This window comes from Triticum aestivum, chromosome 1B, assembly GCF_018294505.1.
Source record: "Triticum aestivum cultivar Chinese Spring chromosome 1B, IWGSC CS RefSeq v2.1, whole genome shotgun sequence".
Classification (NCBI taxonomy): Eukaryota; Viridiplantae; Streptophyta; class Magnoliopsida; order Poales; family Poaceae; genus Triticum; species Triticum aestivum.
Window position 1 is genome coordinate 453,515,544 of NC_057795.1, and position 7,500 is coordinate 453,523,043.

Sequence of the window (7,500 nt, forward strand, 5' to 3'; positions counted from 1 at the left end):
GAGATTGACGAAGATGGCAACAATAGACCACAAGGAAACAAGGTTACAAAAGAAAGAAGAAGAGAAATGCATTCGGTGGCATCTACAAAGAAGAACGTGTGGCAATGATTGAGACCAAGAAGATGTTGCCAGCCGAACACAAAGAAGAGAAGATGTCGAGGTGGAATGAGCTCAAGGCGTTGGAGGATGAGAAATGGAAAGCCAAGTCGGCGGCCGAAGAGAGAAAGTTGAAGGCGAAGGACCGTAGGCTTGCACATGAGGAGGAGAGGATTCATGATGCGAAGAGGACCGAAGAACCTGCTATCATGTTCATGATTCTAAACACAATGGATGAAACCGCAAGAAAGTATTGTGAACTCATTCGTGGAGAGATCTTGCAATATTCGGAATGTTGGTGGTGGCCGAGGGGGTGGGGTTGATGGTGGTACCTGAGGATATAGTGGCGGTGCTAGTGTTGATGGTGGTGGCCGAGGGGGTGGTGGCGGTGATGGTGTTGATGGTAGTGGCCGACGGGGTGACAATGTTGATGATGGTGGCCGAGAGGATGACAGTGGTGATGGTGGAGTTGATTTCTTTGTTGACGACATCATGAGTGGTGGTGGCCGAGGGGGTGATGGTGCATGCCATTAGTTGGCTCGATCCATAACATATACCTGCTATATTTGTGGTTATTTTGGATTAAACATTGTGTTGAAGTGATGTGTGAACTTCGCATGTTTTAATTTAAAAACATGATGATGAAATTTTATGTTTTATGTTATGACGGTTATCCTATAGATGTGTTAATTGGAATGCTTTGAAAATATGTATTGTGCAAAATCTACGCAATTTTGTTTTACTTCACTAACTACTACTTTTCCATTCGGAATTACTTATCATAAAAATAAATAAAATGAATTATCTATAACTAAAATATATTTAGATACATTCATTTTTTTGACGAGTAATTTACATTCATTTCTTGGACGAGTAATTCCGTCTTGGACGAGTAATTCCGAACGGAAGGAGTATAATGGATCGGCTAGCGGTCATCGTTAGATGACGAAATTACTTACAGTACGGAGTACTTTATTATTGTTATTATTACACACCATTGTGGAACTTAAAACGAGAACTCTGAACACCAAGATACATCTATCGTCAGTCAGACATTCTCGCCCGACCTCGACATAGAGAGTCGGACACACCACAGGAATGTGGAGCTCGAGGGGAACTAAAGGAAAGAAAGCATTATGCAACCGCGACAGGTATAATCTAGTGACGGCTCTTGGTGATGGTCTCGGTGGTGCTCGTGTCCTTGGTTGCGCTGGAGGGCGTTGTTGTCTCCCCCCATCCCCAGCGTGCTCGCCACCGCGTCTTTCGCGTCGACCACCGCGTTCTTGACCTGCTCGCCGGCCTACACGAAAACCAAGTTCAAGTTCAGCTTTAGCATACGCAGCACAAACAGGATACAGTAGAGCAATGCCGTCTTTGATGAGTGCAAGTAGCTGACCTGGCTGAGGACGCTGCCGGTCTTGTCCTTGCCGGCGACGGCGGAGTCCTTGGTGTACTGCGCCGCGTCGGAGGCCCTGTCCTGCGTGTACCCCGTCGCCTCGGAGGCCGTCTGCTTGGCGGCCTCGGCCGTGCGGCCGAGGTAGCTGCCGTTCTGGTCCTTGCCCTCGGCGGCCCGATCCTTGGCGGCCTGCGCCTCTCGGACGTCTTCTGCCCCGCCTCGCCGGCCTTCTGCTTCGTGGCCTCCACGGCGCCCTGCCCCTTCCACGTCGCGTGCCCCGCCGCGCCCGACGCCCGGTCCTTGGCCTCGTACGCCTTGTCCTTGGCCGCGCCGGTCACCTGTCCGGCCTTCTCCTGCAACATACGACCGATGGATGGAAGCATTTCAGCAGACTGAAAACGGAGCGTGTGCTCCGGCAACTACTTGAAGAAGATCGGCGGAGATGGTCACCTCGGTGTGGACCTTGGCCTCACCGGCGCGGTAGCTTGCCTTGTCCTGGTTGGAGGCCATGGCTGATGCTCAAACAAACACTGGAGTTCAAACACGAACTGAGATCTCTTGGGAAAAGAAAAGAAAGATCACTTTTGGCTAATGGTTACCTCGGATCAGCTGCTTGCTGCCAAGGAGCTTGGAACAGGAAATATTTATAAGCTGCGGCTACCATACGGATAGAGCCCGCGAGCAGGACACGTCGCTGACGGAGCTCGTACTGGGCGCCACGTAGAAAAAAGAAAGGACACGCCTTGGCACGCACGCGTCCGTACCTTCGCGAAGCCTGTCCATGTAGACGAAGCTGATTCGCAACCCATGTGCGCTAAGGTAAATGCCAAGATGAGGAACCCATGTATTGGTGGAATAGTTTATTATATTGTTTGAGCCTCGTGGGTATATATATATAGGAGTATATGATCTATTTAAAGTACAAGGCAAGCCAGAATAATTCCTAGTCTAACCTATGTTTCCTAATACAATGACGTTACTCAACATCCTCCGCAGTCACAACGGTAGCGACGCAGACGGTGAGACTGAAGAAGAATTCGAAGGCAAGCCGACGGACACCCCCCCCCAACAGTCGTAACGGTCGACGCATTACGGAGTCGTGGCTGGAGTGGCAATCGACAAGGTTGCTCGAGCAAGGCGGTAGCCCTTTGTGCCGTTTGTCGATGTAGCCGAGAGCAGAGGGTGGTGTAGTCGTGGTCGAGGTAGCCGTGCGAAGAATATCGCGATCAATGTCGAGTCGGAGAGCCGGTGTCGAGGATGTCGCCGTGGAGCCGTGGGCGCAAGGGGGCGCCGAGTTAGCATGCACTAGTAGAAAAAGGACCTATTGTCCCGGTTCGTGAGGGCCATTTGTCCCGGTTTTTGAACCGGGACTAAAGTGTCGATACTAATGCCCTAAACCTTTAGTCCCGGTTCTTGCATAAATCAGGACAGATGGGCCTCCACGTGGCCGGTGCGGCGAGCCCAGACAGGAGGCCCTTTGGTCCCGGTTGGTGGCACCAACCGGGACAAATAGGCATCCACGCGTCAGCATCTCAGGTGCTGGGATTTTTGTTTATTTTTTGAAAGGGGGGAGGGTTTGGGGGTTTTGGGGGGTTAATTTAGGTGTTTCATATATTGTGTTAGCTAGCTAATTAATAGAGAGAAGTGTCCTTTCTTATCTCCGTGCTTGGTCGACGCTACGTGCTATACGTATAGAGAGGACTAGACACGCTAGCTAGTAAGCAAATGAAGAAAACAGAAGATCGTCATGAATAGATGCATACAAAGAGAAGTGATATCGACCACCTCTCCTTCTCTGAGAGATTGGTCGAACAACAAGTTCTCGTATTCTATCCGACGCTACTGGCTACATATATACAATATAAGTATCTTTTACAATATAATCTCCTAATTAAAATTGAATGCATCAGGGTCCACATAGTATTCTCCGTCTTTAGCGATCACGTGGTCAAGAAAGAATGCCGCCAATTTCTCTTGAACTCCTCGCATACGTTCTGGTGCTAGGAGTTCATTCCGCATCCGAAATATCTAATTTGAAGAAGGGGGTCAATACATATATATGAATAAATGAAACTGAACACAAATGATGGTAATAAAATAAAATTGTAAATATAATTATTTACGCACTTCATATTGCTTGTCGGAGTAGCCTCGCTCACAGGTCGTGTGGCGGATGGACTCACAAATGTAATATCCACAGTAATTAGTCTCTTCTTCCTGCCACAACCACTTTACAAGAAATAGAGGTCAATCAAAGATAATTAGCAAGCATGCTAAATGATATTGATGAAACTAGCGCTTGAATCATTAGGAGATGCATGGAACGTATATGCTACTATAGTACTTACTTTCGGGTGTCTAAATTGCAGCTTCTTCGGCAGTCCCGGAGTTTTTGAGGTGAATTTACTCCAAACTCTGCCAGACAAAGAAAACAATTACTTGATATCAGGAAATGAACAAATTGAAGTTGCCGATAAGGTGCGATAATGATCGATTTAACTTACTTCTCTAGAATTTCAGTCATGTCCGCGTACTTCTTGGGATCTTTTCGTCTCGAGTCTAAGACGGTTACTAGTCCCTGCTCAAGCTTAATCTCTAAGAGAATATAGTGAAAGCTGCGCACGCATGCATAACTCATCAATTACATTACTATAACCTCGACTAATAAGAAAAACCGAATATGCACAAGACATTAACACTCACTCGAAGTTGTAAGGGAAGAGTATTATAGCTTTGTTTTGATTTAACATAAATGATTGTAGCAGCTTGGCCTCGGTATCTTTGGCCTGAAATTTAACCATATATGCATCTATGAGATTTGTGTTAGTGAACCCAATATCACCGATTTGTCTTTTCTTCAATTCGGCGATCTTCAATCTGCATAATATAGTGAGAATAATTAAAAATACATGCAATGAAAGAGCTGAACTATATATAAAGACTTAATGACAGAAGTAGTACTACTTACAGGCAGTAGCAAGTGATCATTAACTTATCGAGGGCCTTTAGATTGAAAAACTCGAAGAACTCGTCAAATGAAACATTCAACGGATCAATTCCAACGAGGTCATGCTCCTCTTTAACTCTGAGCGTCAAAATATCCCCCCCCCCAGACTCTCTGCAGGTTTTCATATACCAATCATGGAATCTTCGCATCATCGTTGTTAGAGCTTTTTCATCTTTGACGAGATGCTTCCCGTACACGTATCTGTGTTCGTCCACCTCCAAGAAATCAAAATGTGCATCGTCGGGCAGGTAATCTCTAAGATCGTTATAACCGGGCACCATCCCGCCCGGATGATTCGTGACGATGCTAGACACCTGGAGTGGGGGCAACGATTGGTTCGCTTGTTCGCCGAGCTGGGTAACTTTTTTCCCAGCTCGTAGTTCTGCTAACCTTTGAGCACTGACAGTACTTCCCGACCGCTCCGCTTCGATAAATGACTTTGTAAGAATGCGCTCATAGTTGTCTTTCATCGGAGACTTTGGTGATTTTGTCAGGGCAGCCAGAGTACACTTTGCTTTTACCGGATCTATCTTCTCCTCCGGAGGTGGATTTTTCTTTGCTTTGACCCCTTCAAAGAAGTTTGTCACTTCGGCTTGCACGATCTTCGCATTTTCCTCCTGGCTCCTCTCATATGATAACTTCTCTGGAGTCTTCAGAGAAGGACCGTATCTGTATTGCCTGCCTCTAGCTGTACTGCTAGATGCCGGAGCAGACGGAGCGGCTGTGGCTGTCTTTCCTTTCTTACGAGGTGGAGGAGAAGGTCGACGCGCTGGAGGAGCCGGAGTTGCGGCGGGTCTCTTCCGCCCTAGTTGACGAGGCGGAGAAGGAGGAGGCAGCTGGCTGCTCGGGTGCGCCGACGCAGGCGGAGAAGGAGGCAGAGTACCACCACGCGCCGGAGAAGGAGGCTGAGTGCCCTGATCACTCGCGGGAGGAGGCGGAGGAGGAGGTGGAGTGCCCTAACTCGACGGAGGAGGAGGAGGAGGCGGAGGTGTCCAGTTCGGAAGGTTGATGAGCTCCTTCCGCCATAGGCATGGAGTCTTCAGAGAAGAACCCAGCTGAATCTCCCCTTCACCCGTAGGGTGGTCAAGCTCAAGGTCCTCAAATCCGTCCGTTATTTGATCCACCATCACCCTAGCATATCCTTCTAGAATCGGCTGGCCGTGGTAGGTTGAGCCAGGTCCATTAGGTATAACAGAGCCAACATCCGCCTTGACTTTCAATGTCATCCATCGCGTCATAAGGTGGCAATGTTGAGACTCTGTGATAGCATCCACGGGGTAGCCCGTGAAGATAGGCTCTAGCTGCTGAGTCTGCTTGGTGGAAGCCACGCTGCTTCTCCGCTGAGATGGCGGGGTAGCTTCAGGGGAAGCTTCGGCAGGTAGTTTGCTGCGATCCGCTTCTCGTTCCTCTAGCCCTTGTACCCTTTCATGCAGCGCTTGTAGTTGGCTATGCTCCAGTTTCTTCCTCCTCTCCTGGGTTTTGTACCCCCCTGCATCCGGAAACCCAGCCTTCCACGGAAGGGAGCCTGGCGTGCCTCGTGTCCGTCCAGGGTGCTCAGGATTTCCGAGGGCCATTGTGAGCTCGTCGTTCTCTCTGTCTGAAACGAACGTCCCTTCCTGCGCTTTCTCGATATACTCCTGAAGCCTCCTGACCGGTATTCGCAGTTGCTCTTCCGTCCAAATGCACTTCCCTGATACAATGTCCAAGGTTCCGCCAACCCCGAAGAACCAAGTCCGGCAATGGTCTGGCCATCTCAATGTCTCTGGTTCGACCCCTTTAGCAATCAGGTCATTCTCAGCCTTGTCCCACAAAGGTCGGGCTTTGAGGTAACCACCTGACCCCGTGCGATGGTGATGCTTCTTCTTCGCAGCATTAATCTTGTTTGACCCTGACATCTTCTTACTCTTTTCCCATGTCTTGTGGGCCACAAATACGGGCCATTAATCTCTGATCTTCTCAAACCGGCCGGTGAATTCTGGTGTCTCTTCTTTGTCGACAAACGTTTTCAGCTCATTCTTCCACCTCCTGAATAGTTCTGCTATCTTCTTAAGAGCATGCGATTTGATCAATTCCTCTTTAACTAGCTTCTCTGGATCCTCCTCTAGCGGTAGGGTGAAATTTGCCTTAAGCATTGTCCAAAGATCTTCTTTCTGCATATCGGAGACATAAGACATCGGCACCTCAGGGTCTTCCTTCTTTGGCTTTAACCATTGCTGGATACGGATCGGTATCTTGTCCCTAACAAGAACCCCGCACTGAGCACGAAATGCATCCCTTGTCCGGATGGGTTCAATCGGCTTGCCATCGCACGCAATTGCTGTGATCTCAAACCTTTCATCAGAGCGCAACTTTTTCTTCGGGCCTCGTTTCTTTACCGAAGTTGAGCTCGATCCGGAGGGCTAGAGAAAAAAGAAGAAAGGCGAAAGTTAATTAATATGTGTACATATGAAAACAATGAATGCATCAATTAACTAGTCAGCACGGGCTTAACTAATATATATATACCTGTCCGGACTCGGTTCAGTCACCAGAGCCGTCATCACGGTCTCCTTCTTGTACCTCCATTGGGTCACCGGAGCCATCATGAACATAGCCCTCTTCTTGTACCGGCATTAATGGGTCACCGGAGCCATCATGAACTAGTCCTCTTCTTCACCCAGTCCTTCCTGACCATCGGTGTCGTTGAGAAACGACGCAACGACATCACTTCCTTGTGCGATTATCTCCCCCAACATCGCTTCTGTTGCTTCTTCTCGGGAGTGCTCCATAGTTTCTGCAAATATTTACAACATGTTAATTATTATTCAAACATGGTACAGATGGATATATATTAGTGGCAAATGTAGAACTAGCTAGCTAATAATAATAAGGAATCATGTTAGTGGCCTCGACGCTGCTTCTGTAGGGTTTGGGGTGGCCTAGACAATGCTTCAAGGGTTTGGGGTGGCCTCGACACAATGCTTCAAGGGTTTGGGGTGGCCTCGATGACAACACTCTTTTA

At 48.3% G+C, this 7,500-nt stretch overlaps 1 pseudogene; it reads right to left on the reverse strand.

Moving 5' to 3' along the window:
• Nucleotides 1-995: 995 nt before the first annotated feature.
• Nucleotides 996-2,104, reverse strand: LOC123092581 (late embryogenesis abundant protein 19-like; annotated as a pseudogene).
• Between the last annotated feature and the right edge of the window lie 5,396 nt (nt 2,105-7,500).